This window comes from Abramis brama (genome assembly GCF_963993115.1).
Source record: "Abramis brama genome assembly, chromosome: 2".
Classification (NCBI taxonomy): Eukaryota; Metazoa; Chordata; class Actinopteri; order Cypriniformes; family Leuciscidae; genus Abramis; species Abramis brama.
This window is the reverse complement of record NC_139964.1, coordinates 56,282,294-56,298,555: the sequence shown is the minus strand read 5'-3', so window position 1 is coordinate 56,298,555 and position 16,262 is coordinate 56,282,294. Positions and strand designations below refer to the sequence as shown.

Below are 16,262 nucleotides of genomic sequence, written 5' to 3'. Positions count from 1 at the left end.
TTTTTATGTGTTTTGGCCATTCATGTAGATGACAACGCCGTTTTGGGGGCCTGAAACTTTTTAAAACATTGTCCCAATGTAAACAACAAAAATGTGAATTTGTGAAAACGGTGACATCATGTGCATGCGTATTACTTGTCATGCATTATACAGCACTTTTAGTCTTTTTCACGGATTACAGTGAACAGTGATCGTTTTGACAACGTTGTCACCTGTGCGCGAAAAACGTAAAAGGATAAAATTTACAATACGTGTTTATTTTTAAATGTTTCTTGTATGTACTTTGTTTCATTGGTTGTCATGCTAACTCATCGTTTCATTGATTTCACACACCTGATCCTTGTTTTGTTCATTAATTTCACTCTGTATATACTGTCCTCAGTTCAGTTTGCTCACTGTCTGGTTTTGACTGTGCTCAAGCACACTGTTGTGCTTATTTTCCCATTGTAGAGTATCCACTTTTGTTTTGTATATTGAAAATTAAATTAACTGTTGATAAATTGGTCCGCTTTGCCACTCGTAGTCTTCGTGTCGGACTTGACATTACATTTAGATGCCCCTGGTGTGCCCACAGTTACAGAAAAACAGTCAGTCTTTAGCAGGTTCAGCAATGATAATCAAAATAACTGAGTTTCACATGAATGAAGCATGAATTGATAGTTACATTTGCATGCTCTTGCTTTTCTGTCTTGTAGAGAATGCAAGAATATGGATGTCAGAATGTACAAAAATGTACCAGTTTGCTCCCACGTCTCTACATTAATAAATGATTGTAAATGCTCAGATGTGGCAGCATGTGGATTTTAACATATCTCAAAGGCTGGTTTCTCTATTCAATTTGGGTTGCACAAAAAGGAGCCCCACGGCTGTTTTCCAGCTTCCTTTACCCCTATCTCTCTATCTCCTTCCCAAATGCCATAACTACAATAATGACATCAGACACCAGTCCACATTTTTCATATTTTTAAAAAGACTGGACATTGTTGATAGAGAACTATGTTGTTGTTTTTTATGATTCGACATATAAAAAATAATAATAATAATAATAAAAATTGGCTACATTTTTCAAATGATTCTACCTTTTTATATTTTTTGACCTCCCTGCTTTTAACCTGTTCTTTTTATCTCTCAAGTACATTATTGTGTTCTTGGACAACGTTAATTAGTCAATTACTAGAGAAGTTGATTTCATGGTTGGCTCTAAAAGCATTGTCACAATTATCACATAGAACACTATAATTACAGAATTTGAAAGCACTGCTAGAAGAACTTCAAGTCCTGTTCCGGCACAATTTCAGGTTAACTAAAAGCTGAAAAGGTGGACTCTGTTAACTTGTTATTCTTTGGGAAAGTAGAACATGGCACTGCTGTCAAACAAGAGTTAAAAAAAAGAGAACAACGAACACCTGCAGCCAATGAGTGTTTTTTTGTTTTTGTTTTTTTTTTACCAGATTTTCCATTTTCAGAGAAAGAGAAAAAAAAAACATTTAAATTAACAATTTAAAAAAAGCATTTGGTTCGATAAACTGCAAAACAGGTTTTCTGTTCAGTGCCTGATTAGAAACCACAATAAATGTCTTGTATGTGCAAAGGGTTTGGTGTAGCAAACATATGAATGAGAAATACTACAGTATTTTATTATAAGCACAGGAGATTGTTAAAACAACACATAAATAACACATTACAAAAAGACAATAAACGACAAATGACTAAACTGAACAGGAAGTATGTATACAGGGGATAGCAATGAACTAAATAAGAAACACATGATAATAATTAACCATAGAAACCAACAGGGACATAATCAGAAACCAAGGAAACAAAAACTAAACAGAGCAGGGAAACAGGAACTAAGGGAAACACAACAGAACATCAAAATAAGAATCCAAGACAGTGACAGTGTACTAATTTAAATCGTAATAATATTTTACAACATTCCGGTAAGCAAATGGATTCAAACAGTCGGTCCAAAACAGCCCTAATGCAGAGAAAACCCAGCCAATTTCTTCAAAGATGGTATTCATCAAAGCACAAGCTCTCTCCTATTCTATGATTATTTCGGAGCAGCTCAAGCCATTTCTCATTGTGCTGTGAAATACAGACTGAACGGCGGCTCAAATCACTCAACCGCTGCATAAGCATATGATACGCAAACTACATCTCTTGAATGGATATAGCAAACCAGTGTCCTGCTAGTAAAGTTTTGACGGATGATGACTGTACTCAGGGTAAAGACGTTTACAGTAAAACACAGGAATCGTACATTAGTCACACGAGAAAAGAGTCCGTTGGCGCACTGATCGCTTTTGAAAATGTGTAAATACTGGGGGGTGCGGAGGCGCCATTGTGTATGTTGTGTCAAAAGGGAGGCCCACTGTCTTTGACTTTGAAAACCCGTGCATTATTATATTACTTAATGTAAGTATGTACAGATTAAATATGTTCCTTTTTCTCTTGTTTTCAGTTTGCTTTTGGTTAGCAAACAAAAAGCTTTGTTTAAAACAAAAAGCCCTATTGATTCACTAGAATAAGATATCATAATAACACACTTCATTTTTTTTATCAAGGTTAACAGGATTCTGTGGTGGGATTGGATCTTGCACGACATCTGAAATGGTACACAATTTCCACCAAAGACAAGGCGGTTTTTAGTAAACTGATCCACTAAACCTGCTGACCTCAAACCAGGAACCAATAACATCAGTGATAATGTCCTCAAAACAGCTCTCCAATGAAGTATCAAAACTAAACAGCTCTATGGTGTGCTGTAGGGATAACGCCAAAACCTGGAAAAATGATTCGCCAGTGGTTCCCTCAAGATTTTCCAATGGGTTTTTTACAAGGGGGGTTTTACATTTATTAGTAAAATAAGGTACATAAGTTGACAATACTTTTTGACGGCACGTTTTGATCTACAACGTATATTACACACACCCATATTAAAACATGAATTTTAAAGCTGAACGTTTAGGGTGTGAGTATGTGCAGTTTACAGTGTAGAACAAAACGTCCAAGCATCGCAAAGTTATGTTTACCACAGATCATATTTTACTCACAAATTGAAAAAAAACATTATAAAAACCCATAGGGCAATCTCAAGTGAGTGAACCACCAGCGAATTAGTCTTCCGGGTTTTGACGTCATCCCTGCAGCACTCTATTATTATAAACCGTTCTACAATGAGCGGCCAATGCATGTTTCAATGCACCTTCAGCTGAGAGATACACCCAGCTAGTTTCTCAGTCTGTCTGAAATACAATGATTTTATTCACAAATATCATGTTATTTACATACTGTTGTTGATTTATTTTTGAAATAGCTTGTTTTTAAGTTACTTTAAAAAGCATGCAGATCCAGCACTGTACCGAGCACTGACATCATCACAGTGACAGTCTGGGCCAGCTCAATAACTAGACATTCTTTCAATCAGTGACCACTTTAGGAGATTCAAGGAGTGACAACAGTGTCAGTGAGGCCCTAAGGCCTATAACTTGATCCTTTTTTAGTACCATTACAGCTTGCATTTCTGCTTCAACTGGCATGACAGTGGTTTGTTACCATCAACTTCCTCGACAGCAGTGGCCATCTGAGTTGCTGCTCTCTCAATAACATTTTCAATTTCAGCACTTCTCCCTGTCACGATCAACTGAGCGGCTTCTACTGATCATGCTGGACTGATCTTGTTAAGACCAAACATCTCTGTGACATAAGGGCAAAAAGGGAAAGTGGAATCTCCTATAATATCAAACGTGTTTAATAAGAAGCTAATGTGGTATTTGTGTTCATTATTTCTCCTGTCACATGCAGGTGCCTGTATTTCCATTCATGAAACAAACTACATTCCCAATAGATCATTCATCAACCTCTTCATCAGCTTTGCAGACATAAATGCATACTCATCCAGAGTAATTTTTAAATACAGCACAAGTGTGAATCAACCATTTCTGTGTGAGCAATTAACATCATGTAAACAGACATACAATCATCACTTCAGTATGCTGTCAGCCGGCTGATTCATGGCAATACAGTGCCTTTTAAACCTTTAGTGGGGATTCGATTAGCTGATACCATATAACGGAGCCAGCATAGATAACACTTGAGCAGATTAGGTTTCAGGTATGGCATACTATGCTCTCATAATATAAATATATAATTATATTTTATACTATAATATATCATATAAAACTATAAAAATATGAATTGGTATTATTGAGCAAAGTTACTGTAGTTCAGTCTCCGCTGACAAATACCACAGCTCACAGCGCTGTTCATTGCTAGTAGAAGAAAAATGCAGCTGCAAATTGAATGTCTGCCAACATGAGCAAAAAAAACAAAAAAAAACCCACGAAATATAAATAACGCCTAGGGGTTACAAACGTTGCTTTGAAATACTAATAAAGGTCTTTATTAAATTTTAATTTAACGTTGAGTTGACTTTTGGAATTTCAATAATAATAACCTATTACAAGGTCAAGACTTTATTTATTTTCACTCTGTAGATTTAACTATGCCTTGCCAGGAACGGGTGTACTCTGGATCAATGTATTATTCGATTTAAACAACCTTCGCTGGATGCTGCTTTTAAAAATTAATGTTGCAGAACAGCAGAAAATAATGCAAACCAGCAGTTGTGTCCCCCAACATACACACACACAGTCACCTCCTCATCACCCTATTGGGAGGTGCTATAATGTAAGTCCTTGTTGTGAATGGATCGATGTGGTAGCCTTGCACAAATGACTAAATAATAACACTGATTGGTCCATGATTAGCTAAAGACCCCTGTGAGGCGGAGCTTCAGCAGAGCCACAGTCAGACTTCTAAATTAGGGTAGCTTATACACTATTTGACCAGATTTAAAAAGCCACTTAAAGTTCACCAATTGCAAGAATACCCTCTCAGAATACTTAGTTTAAGGATCTTTCTCAAAAACACATGGGTGTAATATTAACAACTGTCCAAATCCTGGGTTTTCAACCAGGGATAAAAACGCAACCTTCGTTTTAGTGGTCAAGCTTATTTTGTTGACCTTGGCCACTAAATTGTGACTCATATTTGAAATATTTTACATTTTATAACAATCTTAAAAGAGATAAATGTCATGTTATGGATGCATGTGATGAATGCATTTGATGGATGCGTGTGACAAATGTGATGAATGCTGAAGATGAACCATGTTATGGATGGATGGATACAATTGACAGATGGAAGGAAGAATGTGACGGACGGATGTATGCATGTTAAGGACAGATGGATGGATGGGTGGATGATGCACAGATGAAATGGTGGGTGAATAATGGATGGATGGATGGATGGATGGATGGATGGATGGATGGACAAACGGACGCATGTTAAGGAAGGATGGCTGCATGTAATGATGGATGGATGGATGGATGGATGGATGGATGGATGGATGGATGGATGGATGGATGGATGGATGGATGGATGGATGGATGGATGGATGATGGATAGATGGATGGATGATGGATGGATGAACTGGTGGGTGAATAATGGACAGATGGATGGATGGCTGGATGGATGGATAAGTGGGTTGATAGACACATATTTTTGAGTTAGTTAGTTAGTTAGCTAGTTAGTTAGTTGGTTAGTTGGTTAGTAAAAAACTGAGTATATTGTGGAGGCCTGATTGATATATCATTGCTATAAGGGCTCAGTGGTCTTTTGGCTTAAGCGATTGTCAAAGCCTTTACCCACAGAGACTGTGAGTGCCACACAGCAAGAGTTTCAACACAAAGATGGCTGCATTATTATAAACACATCTCCAGCAGAAAGTAACAAAGGGAATAAAAAGAGCAAAAGACAAAGAAAGAAAGAACAAAACAAACATGAAAGGGTGATCATGACGGGCAGCGTGGGTAAGAAAGGACAAGCCTGCTGAGAGAGCAAGATCTGTATCGGCCCCACGCATTACGCTCAGCATAGGAACTGACATCATCTTTTAATCAGCTTCTAATACACTGCTGTGTCAAGGTAATGATCCTTTGTTGCCAGGCTAATTGGACAAACATATCATAGCCCCTCCAACTGTGCGCGCGTGTATGATTGCGTTTGCCTGAACGTCTCCACACAATCACAGAGACAGAGAGTGTGGGAGGAACTGGTGAATCCATGTTCTAATCTGATAAAGAGTCCAACTACGGTTGGATTCAGAAGCTATGAATATTATCAGTACAAGAACACTCCAGAAACCCAGCATGGATGACGCACGGTCCATCATCTTTTGATGCATCTGACATCATGCCTGGTAACATCAACCTGACTTCAAGGGTGCCAGTGTAGGGGAAACTGTTTTGAAACTGCAGTTTGCCAAGATACAAGCTACTCATTGTTCAGCTGAAGTCCAGCTACCCTAGAAAATATCATATATAGGATACAACAGGGCTGTAAGGGCACACCTTGAGAAACATTTGCGTTTCACTACTCCCATAGTGTATTATTGCAGAAAAAAACAAAAAAAACAAGCAAAAAAAAACACAAAAAAAACAATGGTTGTATTTAAAATTAATGGAGCAACAGATTTTGTATGAAAATAAAAGTGAATAATTTTGTTTAAAAAACATATAAATGTATGAGGTGGCATGGTGGGAAAAAGCATGGGGCAAAGGCACAAATTATAGATACAAATGCTTTAGCTAAAATAAGATGTTTACTTGTTTAAAACAATCAATTCAGCAAAGTTTGTACCTTTTTATTTTTATTTTGATAAATACAATAATTCATTTTTGTTCAGTAAATACAGAATCACAATTATAAGTAAAATACAGAATCACAATTATAAGTAAATTATAAGTAATAAGTAAAGATTCTGAAAGCATTGAAGGCGATCCCATAATAATTTAATATAGCTTTACAGAAGTAACAATACATTTTATTTGACTAAATTATTGGCATCATATTTGGTGATAATTATCATCTGCATCTTACCACGTCATGTGAACAAATGGAAAAGTCAGACAGCTATTTATTATCATGTCAATTAGTGTGCCTTTAGCCTCAACAGCAGGGGCGCCTTTAACCCCAAATACCATACTTTTACATATTCTTCTGTTATTGAAAATAGTCTGTAATAGAGGTTAGTTCCAATCGGCCGTTAACCTTGTCTGACAGCCACTCGAACTTAACTGGCCTACAGCGGCCATGTTTTCTGAGATACGCGAGGTGTACCAAATTTGGTGACATTATCTCATTCCGTGTCCACGCCCACTTTGAACGTTTTGGCATCCCGTTGCAGATTCAAATCGAATTATTTGCTAATTATCAGACTCCAGAGAATCTTTCTGCACTGGTTTGGTTCTGATCGGGTGAATAACCTAGGACTAGTTCCTAAAGTAGGTTTTTCGAAAAATCCAAAATACATGAACATTTCGCCAGGGTGACGATCAAATCCAATATGTGCGTTTTGAGCAAACAGTATAAGATTATTGAGCCTGCAACGAATGGTTTAGGAGCTAAAAGCTATTACATACTTTTGAGCTCTGTAGCGCCAACATCAGGCCGATTTGCGTGAGCTTTGGTGACATTGTAGACGTTGTGGGTACTATCATCCTTCAAAAACTTTAAGTCTCTACGACTTACGCTTTGGTCTGCCCAATCACTTTTAGGGGAGAGTGCTGATCCTTGGAAATTCCAGCAATTACAATAGGGTTTCAGCGCTACACGCTTGAACCCCTGACAAAAATAAATCAATCAGTTATTGCTCTAAAAGAAGTACATATTTTTTACAACTACTACAACTCTAACAACTCTAACTTAAACAACTCTAACTGTGACCTTTTATGCAGCCAAAAGTCTGGATAAGCTAAACTATGTTGCAGTTTGTCAGGGGAAAAAAAACCCTGCTTATTGGAAAAGCAAAATCACACATCAAAATGTCACAAAGCTTAAAAAAATATTTAAGTTAAAAGCATGGCTACATTTTGTTCCTCAAACATGAAAGCATACCAACACACATACATGGACTAATGGTTCTCTTCCCACACTCTCACCATAAGTCTGAAGAATATCCTTCAGACCAGCTGAATAAATACTAAACATTCAAAAACACTCTTGACATTAAGACACAAGGTAAATACGAAATAAGTGTGCTGGGTTCACGCTGGGTTAGATTGGTCACCGACAGAGTGAAAAGGGACTGAATGGAGTTGATATGAGCTGTTTGAGGCTATTGAGAAGGGCCTGTGTGATTCTGAAGTGGGTTGCTAAGAGGTGAGAGGCAGGTAAAGAGAGAACACCAAGGGTTTTTTTGTATGCCGAGCTGTTCGTACTGTACTGTACAACTCGCTCACAGTCCTGCACGCAAATGGGAATGCTAGGAAAACAGTCTGATCAATGAATGTGTTCCTTTTGTGCATCTCTTTTGACAAAATCACACACTTGAATTAAAAGAGCAGACCACTCAGCATCCCACACATCTTCAAACTCACAATCAGACAAATTCTGGAACAAAAGGGCTTTATTATATGCTTATTTTTATTATACGCGACATATTTTGATTACATGTGATGGAGAGACTTTATTCAAGTGTGGACATGGCCGGCGAACAGTCTATAAACAGCTACATTTAAATGATAAAAAATATATAAAACTTTTTTTTTACATTTAGTAATGTCAATGGGTTGCAGAATTTTAGTTTCATCTGATGTGTTCTAAAGCCTTATACAATCAAGGCATTGGGACAAATCAGATGAAACCGCCTGCTGTACATCAGTTATTTCAATCTTTCAAAAGGTAAGAAAAAAGAAGGTTACTTGTGCTTTAAAAACACGTATGTGCAATTAACCACTTTACTTTTATTCAAGTGATTGTGTTAGATACTTTGACCTTTAATTGAGTACATTTTATGACACATATCCACACTTTTAGCTGAAAGTAAAGGGGGGGGGGGGGGGGGGCTGTATTAAATTGTTCAAAATGACAGTAAAGACTTTTATATTGTTACAAAAAATATATATATTTATCAAAGGATACAGGAAAAAAGTGTTTCACCTTTTCTACAAAAATATCTTTATTATTAAATGTGATAATAATAAGAAATGATTTCTGAAGGATCACTTATAAATTACACTTTAAAATGCATTAAAATAGTAAACAGTTACTTTAAATTGTAATAATATTTCACAATATTACTATTTTTACCGTATAATAAATTCAGCCTTAGTTAGCATAAGAGACTCTCTTTCAAAAACATTAAAAAAAACTTCCCGATCAACCTTTGAACAGTAGTGTATACTGTGGTATACAGTACAATATATTTACAAAGGTAAAAGAAAATAACAATTCTTGAGCATGACATATGTAATTTCAGAACTTCAAAAGTGAAAGCAGGATTTTCCGACAAACAAGTGAAGGCATCAGCATAAGTGTTCTTAGCAACTCCTACAACACAGTACATCAAACTATGTTTAAGACAAGCCAAGAAATTTCCCCTTTAAAAACACAAACTAAAAAGTTTCACAAAGAAGTCAGCGCATATACTAAACCTATGGCTGTCTTTCAATACACTCAACCATTTTCTAAAGCAGCACGCATACACAAGCCTTCTGCTGACCCTCTGAACTCTTCGGGGAGCATTAAGCCTGATGGGTAGGTGATATACTGCAAGAGCGAGGTAAGAATTCAGGTGTGCCTCCACTAAAAGTGCTGATTGGTGTTTCTTAAAACAATACTGAAACAGCTAGGCCTGCCATTATTCACTTTTCAGTGGATTAGCTGTCAAAAGAGGCAGCAAAACAACACCCTGCTCTGAATATCTCCCACTCTCCAGACCTCTTCTCACTACAGATACGAATCAGTGCAGTCAGCAGTCTTTCGTTTTCTCACTCCATCCATCTTTCTTCGCCAACACACACACTCAAATACAGCATTCAAGTGGATCTGCGCCATACGTGTCAGAAATATTGGACTAAACTGGGAAGGCAACATTAGATGCACAAAGCACGCACACACAATTATTTATACAAAGAGCATGTCTCGCTGTGACAGATCAGTGATAATGAGAGCCATATTGTCTCAGCATCTGTCCCGGGTTTTGTCATACCTCACGTCTGAATCAACATACTGTCACCACCACTGGCCAGGAAACAAACACGATGCCGACGTCTGGAGGAAGTTTAATCTATCAGCAACTAGTGATAAGAAAGCACACACAAACATGCCTGTGGTTCATGCTGGATGAACTCTAAACGTTCCCCATCCAAGTCCATTTTCACACAATCAGCTTTTAAATATGGTGATTTTGTATTTGCATAATTACAAATGTACAGTTTCATAACAGTGTTGTATAACCAACCAGAATCGTGTGAATTTGCTTCTGCAACTTTCAAGCTATTATAGCGACAATTCCCCTGGAGCAACATGGTTTTAAATTCAACAAATTCGAATCATAATTGACCCCATTTATTTTCTTAATACACATTCTGGTCTTATTCTGCACTGTTCATCTGTGCACTATTCCAAAGGAGGGGGGGATCTCAAAAGCCGTTCTGAATTAGCAGTTTGACTCAGACTCACTCAGCCACTGAATCATTCAGAGCTGTTACAGAATTTACAATTGACTTTCCCTCCAGACCGCGAGGCATTTTTCAGTTGTGTCCTGTTAGAAATGAACAGTTACTGTGATGTACAGTATTTAGGCTCATGAGGTTTAAATTGGTCTATTTAGTAACTTGTTGTTCATATGACATGTCATATATGAAAATGAATGCATATTCACAACAGTACTGTAATTAATAAATACATACATATATTCAACATATGCCTTCAGGTGAGGTTTGTTGGAGGTTTTTTTTTTAGCTATATTCTATATTCTTTATTCTATTTGAGCCCCCAGCATGAGTTTTTAATGTGACCATTATTTTAGAATGTATCACTATTGTTAATGTATCACTATTGTATCACCATTGTTTCCATGGTGATGCATCATGGTTGTCACGTGACACACCACAGCCACAGATGTATCGCTTTTAGAGAATCGGACCTGTCAGATTTACATCAAGAAAAATTAATCAGTTTCTCCCAAAATACATAAAAGTAAGTGGCCAGTGAACTGGGAGAAGAATAGAGTAAACTTCATTGTTACCTACACAATGTGTATCTGATATTAAAACCCGTCTTCAAATTTTAATTTTAAAGGATTGTTATTGCTGTTTCCATAGACATCAGTGTGTATTTAACAAAAAAAATAATTGTTTTCGGGTTCACTTTATTTTGATGGTCCCTTTAACACATTCTGTTGACTGTAAGTAAAGTTGCACCTACATGTCTACTCACTCTCATTACAGTGTTAGTAGAGTATTAGTAAACTGTTAGGGTTTGGGTTATAATAAGTTGACATAGTTGCAAAGTTACTTATGTGTATTCACACAAGGAAAGTCTGATAGTTCACTTGCTTTGGTCCGGACCCAATACAATACGGTTCGCTTTCACACTGCTCTTTTTGCAAGTGAACCAAAATTTGTAAACAAAACCACACGAGTGCTAAGGTCGTCCATTCATTGGACAGGAATTCTCAAGCAGGGAAAAGCAGGAAGTGCACAAACAGGCTCAGCATGGAGATATTTCGTAATGCAATATTTGTTCTTTTACTGATTTGGTGTTATTCTCTACAAACGCAATATGAAACTAATGAGCATCATATGATACAATGTCATCTATACGATGTTGTAATTAGGATTTTGAGAAGACGACGATGTGCTGAAAAACGGTTCCGGTGGAGAGAACATGCTTTTAAACCATTTAAGCGTGATAATACAAAAGAGAACGCTCTATCTGTGAATGTCCTGATGCACACACAACGCGCAGAAAGACGCGCAACAGTATCGTGTGCACAGACAGCGCGCCGGAATTCTCTTTCGCGCTTGAACGAACAATAACACACACCATTATGCCAAAATGTCCGTTTTGTTAAGTATCCTCATAAGAGCAGTCAAATAAAGGCGCAGCTTTCTGCAATTGGGTCGGTTCATGTTCACACCGTAAACGAATCGTACCAGAGTTCGCTTGGAACCGTACCGAGACCACCTCTTCAGCTGGGTCTCGTTACGGTTGTTTGGTCCGTACCCGAGTGCGATTGCTGTATTCACACCTGCCCAAAAGATCCGCACTAAGGGGGGAAACGAACTTGAGTTCGATTCAATCGAACCAAACAAGGCAGGTGTGAATACACCCTTATATTCAGTTGAATGTATGTTGGAGGAGCATCACAATAAAGTGTTAGCAGATATTAAGCAGACAGTCTACTAATACTCTAATGAGAGTTATAGTTGACATGTAGTTGCAAACTTACTTAGTCAACAGAACGTTCAAAAGGGACCATCAAAATACAGTGTTACCAACAATTTGAATGATAGAGTAACTAATAGCTTACTATACCTCTGAAAAAAACATGCGTTGGTTGATATCACCAATCTCTCAGAAATGTCTCATTATGGCAATAAAATGGGTCAAACCTTATGGGATTCAAACTAGCAGTCTTTCAGTTGCCAGTCCTGAGGCTTAACCACCACACAACATCACCCTATAGTCCACATTTCTCCAGGATGCAGACAAAAGCCTTCATATTAATACTTCTATTTGATGAATACATAACTAGCAGCAACTGTGCATTTGAACTCAGAACCCTTCTCATTGTTCATCTCATTGCTTATCTCTTTCCTTTATTATAAATCTCTCTTTCTCTCTTTTTTTTCTGCCTGGGGCTTTGTGGTTTTTGAAATCGAAAGCTTTTCCACTTCTATTGTACTGAACAGCTCATGTGGAAAAAAAACAAAACAAAAAGAACAAGACACTTAAGATAATAATAATTTTCACAGTAACGGCTTTCGTTTCATTTAAACAAAAAAGAAGAAAAATGAGTGTGCACGCACACACTGGCACACTGCTAACTCTGTCCTTTTACTGCTGCGACCCATGACATTGAAACTTAATAAACAATCAGGAAGCAATCATTCAAATGTGGAACCTTATTCATCAAATCTCTAATAAGCAGACCAAACAGGAAGCATGCATAAATGATTGCCTTGCCCTTTATATCAAAACCAGCTTGCTCCGTAATATTCCATTTAGAAATAATGAGGGAAAACTGCTATGAACAAAAGATATGCTCGGATGGATCTTCTCAGTTACTGATCGAAACTCATTTCAAGCTACTGTAAAATGTATAAATTGATGATCTTACTAATAAACTGTAGTGATTATAACTTATTTTGAATAAGTTTGTTAACCTTACTGAGTTTAAGTAACGACAACTTTTTAGCATGGAAAGTTATTAAACTTAATAGATTCAATTATCCTCTACTTAAAATAATTTTCGAATTGTCATGCGCAGCTCTACATGTACAGTAGGTGAACACTACACAGTGATGCATTATATATGTATCTTTATAGTAAGAATTTAGTAGGTTTATACTATATTTCTTAATTTGCAGAGCTTCTTGTGGAATGAGACATGTAGATTAATATTATTTTCTTAATTTTCAGGATTTGTTTTATGGAATGAGATATACAATGGAAATGTGAGTATTGTGTTTTTTTTGTGGCAGTTAAAACATGGAAGCTGCACCAGAACTAGTCCAATTCCATGCCTTCACACAAACTGTTTGTGTTCATTCAAGTTATTTAATGCATTAAAGATTCATTTAACAAGAAATCATTCCCAACATATTGATGCAAACCAAACAATTATCCCTTTAACACATTAACCAAAAGCCCAATGTATCTTTTTTTTCTTTCACAGATCAATGCAGAGTTTCATCGCATCACAGTCAAAAGCCTCAAGCAAGAATTATTCTCAGCGCTTGATCAACATGATGCTCGAAACCAAAAAAGTGGCATTTGAAAAGAGACTTCCTGAGTTTCTTGCGCAAATTAAATCTATGGTAAGCTTGTCAATGCTTCTTTCTTAAACAAAATTCTGGTACTGTTTTAGCTCAGTTTTTTTATTTCATTCTATGTTGTAAGAGTGCTGACGTCACTGAATTCTTTTGTTACTAGATGTTTGAGTTAATTTAATATTCCATTTAATTTTATTTTTTATTTTTTTATTTTTTTATAGAGGACTGTCATCACTGCCATTTGCACAGTTCTTCATGGCCTTCCTCTCATTCTTGGAGAAGAAACCTGTTTTTATTTTTCTTCCAAACAAAAGTTTACAGGTAACTTTCTCTGTATACAGAGGGAATTTACAATGAAATTTTTTTTTTTGTAAATTTGAAAAATTTTCATTGTAAATTCCCCACACATACATTACATATAGGCATTCAATATGCTTCATTCAACTCTCTTATCTTGGATCAGACATGTAAACTCTGCATTTGTTTCAATTCAACATTTTGTCGAATGCAAGTTCTTAATTTTTATACTGTTATTTTTTGTTTGTCTATGTTTCAGACAATACTTAAACAACCATAATTAATCTCTGCTAGTTGTACGTAGACCTGATACTTTGTTATATGTATTGTGGATATGGATTTTCATCTGTAATGTAACCAGAATTGTAATATTGCTGTTCCTGTTTTTATTAGGACTGTGATTAACACACCCAAGATTTCTTTCATCAGGATTCTGATCGTGACAAGGGAAGACAGCCAGGATTCTCCCTCCACAAGCACTATTTGGAGTCTTCTTGCACAGAATTATTCTAGACGGAGCCATAGTCATGGATGATCCTGAAAACTTCCCAGGTGCCATGTGCCTACAGTAATTTTTAAGGGTTAATTTAAGCGCTAAATTCTGAGTTTTTTCTTTCCCTTGGACACAAATCTCTAAAACCAAAACTACATTCACTTAAAAACCTTCTGTTTATGTAAGCGAAGGCGGTTTGAGATTGTGTTAAAGGTATAGTTCACCTAAAAATTTAAATTCTGTCCTCAGTTTTTCACTCTCTTGTTATTCCAAACCCATAAGACTTTGGTTAGTCTTTGAAACAACAAGTTTAGATATTTTTAAAGGGGTGGTATAATGCCTTTTTCACAAGATGCAAAATAAGTATTTGATGTCCCCAGAGTGTGTATGTGAAGTTTTAGCTCAAAATACCCCACAGATATTTTTATATAGCATGTTAAAATTGTCAATTTTTGAAGGTGAGCAAAAACGCACAGTTTTTGTGTCTGTTCCTTTAAATGCAAATGAGCTGCTTCTCCCAGCACAGGGGACGGAGCTACAACAGCTTGTGTCATTTTACCTCACACAGACATGCACTGAAAATTTCAAAAACGTTTAGCCTTTTTATGTTCAAACTGAAGTCAGAAAGATGGAGAGACTCAAGAAGAAGTGACAACATGTAGACAACATTTCTGAATGGTTAGTTGGTGAATTTATGTAGCTTATGTGTAGTTATCTTCTAGTCATTGATTAGCATATTCTGTCTCGATAATCTATGAATCACGTTCCCGGGGGTGGGTTTATGTAAATTTTTAGGGTTAGTGATGTAACCTAATACATCAACATAAATATGGTTACATAAACCCCGCCCCCGGGAACACGATTTATAGATTATCATGACAGAATATGCTAATCAATGATTAGAAGATAGTTAACTCCACATCAGCTACATAAATTTAAAACATTAACAAAAAGGTTAACCCTAACCCATTGATTAAAGAATTGACATTTTTGGGTGAACTACCCCTTAAAGCTTTTTGTTGCGCTAAAGTCAACATTATTTTTAATTAAAGTGTTAAAATAATTGTCACCCGTCAACCTTAGGTGAAATTATTATTATTTTTCAAAGAGCACCATTTTACTTATTTCTGTTAAATATGTTTTTTTTTAAGTGTCAAAATTAAGCAAACATTGATTTTTACAGGGTCAGCTATTCAGTTTCTTGTCCAAAGATTGTCAGTATTCTTTGTTTATTCATCAGTCATGATTTGTTGTAATGCATATCGTTGCATTAATGAAAAATGTTTCGAATGTTAGGGGTGCCAGAATGGCATTGTTTGGGACATTGTAATGCCTGAATAAAATTGATGAGTAAACAAGCTATAAGACACAATGACCCAGCCTTTTATACTCAACACACACAGTTTGATGCAGAAAGAAAATCAGTGAATTCCCTTCTATCTGCTTATGATGCACCAACTTTCAAAACAACCTTTCAACCTCATACACACAGAGCGAGAGATCAGATGCATTCCAAAAAAATAAACAGAATAAGGAAAGAATGATGGAGAGGAACAAAGAGAGAGAGAGAGAGTGCTGTGAGAAAACCTCTGTGCACTTCCTCTGAAAGAGGGCAAATACAT

At 36.5% G+C, this 16,262-nt stretch overlaps 1 protein-coding gene across 4 annotated transcripts in view; it reads right to left on the bottom strand.

Moving 5' to 3' along the window:
* Positions 1-16,262, bottom strand: part of sgcz (sarcoglycan zeta) — a 295,633-nt gene that overhangs the window by 100,113 nt on the left and 179,258 nt on the right. The gene's annotated exons all lie outside the window — the stretch shown is intronic.